Below are 4325 nucleotides of genomic sequence, written 5' to 3' on the forward strand. Positions count from 1 at the left end.
TATATATAGGTGGGAGGGGGAGGGAGCAGCCAGGAGGGTGCCCCAAGTAGGCCGAATCCTACTTGGGGTCCTCCCCTAGTGCCCCCCCCCCCATTTCCTTAATTACCACAGAAGCAAGGAAAGGGGGAGAGAGAAGGAAGGAGGCTAAATCCTCCCCCCTTTCCTTCCCCACTTGGCGGCTACCATGGGGGGCACACCGGACCCTTGTGGGCTGGGGTGCTCCCCTCTTGTGGCCCAATATACTCCCGGGGGTGACCGGTACCCCCTCCGGTACTCCGATGGCTATCCGGTTTTCTCCGAAACACTTCCGGTGCCCGAATACCATCGTCCTATATATCAATATTTACCTCTCGACCATTTCAAGACTCCTCATCATATTCGTGATCTCATCCAGGGCTCAGAACAACATTCGGTCACCAAATCACATAACTCATATAATATTATATCATCATCGAATGTTAAGCGTGCAGACCCTACAGGTTCTAGAACTATCTAGACATGATCGAGACACCTCTCCGGTCAATAACCAATAGCGGAACCTGGATTCTCATATTGGCTCCTACATATTCTACGAAGATCTTTAGCGGTCGAACCGTTATGACAACATACGTTATTCTCTTTGTCTGTCGGTATGTTACTTGCCTGAGATTTGATCGTCAGTATCTTCATACCTAGTTCAATATCATTATCGGCAAGTCTCTTTACTCGTTCTCTAATACATCACCTCGTGACTAACTCCTTGGTCGTTTTCTTGCCATCTTATGATGTGTATTACTGAGAGGGCCCAGAGATACCTCTCCGATACTCGGAGTGACAAATCCTAATATCGATCTATGCCAAATCAACAAACACCTTCGGAGATACCTGTAGAGCATCTTTATAATCACCCAGTTATGTTGTGAAATTTCATAGCACACAAGGCACTCCTCAGGTATCCCGGAGTTGCATAATCTCATAGTCTAAGGAATGTGTATTTGACATGAAGAAAGCAATAGCAATAAAACTGAACGATCATAATGCTAAGCTAACAGATGGGTCTTGTCCATCACATCATTCTCCTAATGATGTGATCCTGTTATCAAATGACAACTCATGTCCATGGTTAGGAAACCTTAACCATCTTTTATCAACGAGCTAGTCAAGTAGAGGCTCACTAGGGACAGAGTGTTTGTCTATGTATTCACACATGTATTTAGGTTTCCAATCAATACAATTCTAGCATGAATAATAAAAATTTATCACGAATAAGGAAATATAAAATAACAACTTTATTATTTCCTCTAGGGCATATTTCCTTCATCTTCCACCTCCACTAAGTACACCAAAGCATGAGTAGGGTTTTATGCTTCTCAGTGGCCCGGACCTGGTAAAATCATGACGCCTCTTGTTGCGCTTGCTCTTCGCGCCAGCTGCCCCCCTGCCGAACCAACAAAGGGGCTGCCCTGCCCCATAGATCGTCGGCCCCACGTGGACATCTTTCACACGCCAGGTAGGGGGTGGCCTTTGGCAAGAGCCAGGGAAGCATGCAGCACGTCGATTCCTTCCAGGTTCTTCATCATCACCAACCATGGCGCCCAAGAAGAAGGGCACCATTGCTGCTAAGCCTTCTACATCCCAGTACCCACTGCCTTTACTTGCGGATGGCAGAGGCGCTGCTGCCACTGCGGATGGAGCGAACGCTATGGTGGGCACGACCGACGCAGGCGGCGCAGTCATTGGGCCTGCCGTGACGGGAGGAGGCGATGGGGCTGCTGGAGGCAGACACTTACCTCGGCACTCAAGCAAAGATGACATTCATGGTGCACGCGACCCTCCCACCGTGGCAGCACCGGCGGTGGCCAGGGGAGCAACATGTTGCAAGACCAGCATGATGTGATGCCGAGTGGCGTTGTTGTGCCTCCATAGCAATGTCTGCACGGAAAATCGCCCATCAACCAAGTTCAAGACCCACAGGCACAGCTTCCACCATGCCAACTCGTTGTTGCCCCCGCAGCGCGGCGACAAGAGCGCTACGACGCTCCTGCTGGCTCTACCAAAAGTCGAGCGAAGTCGCACTCCTCGTGCTCCAACATGGCTTCAACGGCGACAAAGGCGATGGCACGAGCACAGATGTTGCTGGATTTTCTTCCGGTAGCACACAAGATGGATGAGTGGAAAGCCACCATCTGGAGTTTGATTGAGTTTTATGATGCGAACAGGTCCCAGTTGACGGAGCCTTCACGGCGGCCACCAACTGCACTTGCGGCTCAAACTGAAGGTCGTGTGGCATGCGGTGCACCAACCATGCAAATCACCTCCTCGACAACAATCTCAGCGACAACATCGGTACTCGCAGCGGACCCAGCGAGGTGCACAGCCTGACGACGCATCAATGGCTTCCTCGGACCCACAGACGCAACAAGATGAGAGGCAAGTGTTGCTTGGCAGACGAGCAGAAGATGCTTGTACCACCATCCAGCGATGCCGGGAGGCGCACCGTCAATCAGACGAGCGCAATGGCCCATTCATCGATGAGCCAACAGCTGTTGCTGGCGGGTACTTACCTTACGAGGTTGGGTACCCCGCCTTCACACATGAGTTGCGTCAAGTCCGCTGGCCGGTCGTCCGCACGTTCAAGCCTGAGGTCCCAAAAAATTACGATGGCAATCAAAACTCAAGCTTCTGATCTGGTCCAAGATATGAGAAATGATTCGGTTGAGATAAATGACCTCACTGCACAACTCAGGGAGCTTGACAACCGTATGAAAGATACGAAATCCAAGTTTTTCATCAAGCATCTTGAAAAATCTTATGAGGATGTTCAAAAGGCTCTGACAATTCTTCAGCACAAGTCATGAATGATTGTACTATATTCTCGTTGGATTAATTATCATCAGTGCGAATCATTACCTCGTATGATTGAAAATCCTCCATTCAATCAAATGAATTGCAAGCAACTTCATTGTATATCAATTAACCCTGCATACATCTAGGGCGAGTATATTTCATCATCGAGTCAAGTAACGCAAGTTCACTCTTGTTTCTTCTATGTTTCATTTATCTATCTTCACTTAGGTGATTATCTGTTTTGTCAACAACCGTCCAACAAGGGGGGAGATTGTTGGTGCAATGATATGCCCCTTATGTTTTTCGAGATTGTTGACATAAACAGTATGGGAGTTATGTGTTTGCTAGTGCACACAGAGTAACAGGTCCCTGAAGTATCAAGGAGTTTGATGCAAACGACGAAGATAATCTCCCTGCGTGGCAGTGAAGGTTATTACCGAAGATAAACCTATTAAGAGTGACCCCTATAAATTGTTGAAGTCTAAGCAATTGGTTCGGTACATGTTCGAAGCATATGACTGCCCTCGAGGAAGAATGAAGACAAAGTGAAGACGTAGCATTTATTTCATTGTTCTTCTTCTTTCTTTGAGTCATAGGACCACCGTACTATTAAGAGGGGTGTAGCATTCGAAACTTTGTTTGTCTGATGCTAAACCTAGATCCTATGAAAGTTGTGAGAGAAATCTCTTTGTGCTCCTAGTAAATGCTTGCTAGCAAGAGACTGTGATCTTCTTCGCTGCATGAGATTTACCTCGGACCAAGGAGTTAGCCTTACTTGTTCCTCAAGTGATGTTATCGTTGCTCCAAAACCCGACTGTTGTGAACGTGTCGGTTGGCCATTGGTTGGACCTCGTGCCCAAAATGGTCATTTCCCACTTGGGAAGGCTGCGGCTATGAATAGCCACCCCACGCCGGCTTTGTCCGGTGGTTGCTCCATTTGATTCTGAGAAGATTGTTGAGCAACCCACTCTCTGAGCGATTTGAGTTTAAAATCCACCGCGAGAAAAACCCTAGAGCCGAAGAATTAGATAGTGGTCCAGCATCACTAGAATCTAAGTTTAGTATGCTCCGCCTATTACTCTTGAGAGTTGCAAACTCTCTAGACGGTTAGGTGTCAATTTCTTCAAAGACCAAGAGTGATTGTGGTTCTCGAAGAAGAAGTCTGTAAAGGTTCGGAGATCGCCTTCAAGTATCTACCACGAGTTATCGGCATCGGTTGATAAATCGGTTGTCGAGGAGAATAGGGTGGAGAGAGTTTATCTTCCGTGTTAAGTCACAGCCCCTGCAACCAGACGTAGTCCTTGTGTAGAAGGACAAACTGATCGAACAAATTCCTTGTCGCCGTCGAGCATCTTCGGTTATCTCTGTCACTTATGTTTACATTTGATGCATTTCATTCGTGTGACTTACTTCGATGCATGCTCTAATTTCCTTCCGGTACTCTTTCATAGTTCTTGTAGTCTATTTTTCATTTATTCTGCTGCTGGGTTCTCAGAGAT

This window comes from Triticum dicoccoides, chromosome 4A (assembly GCF_002162155.2).
Source record: "Triticum dicoccoides isolate Atlit2015 ecotype Zavitan chromosome 4A, WEW_v2.0, whole genome shotgun sequence".
NCBI classification, from domain to species: Eukaryota; Viridiplantae; Streptophyta; class Magnoliopsida; order Poales; family Poaceae; genus Triticum; species Triticum dicoccoides.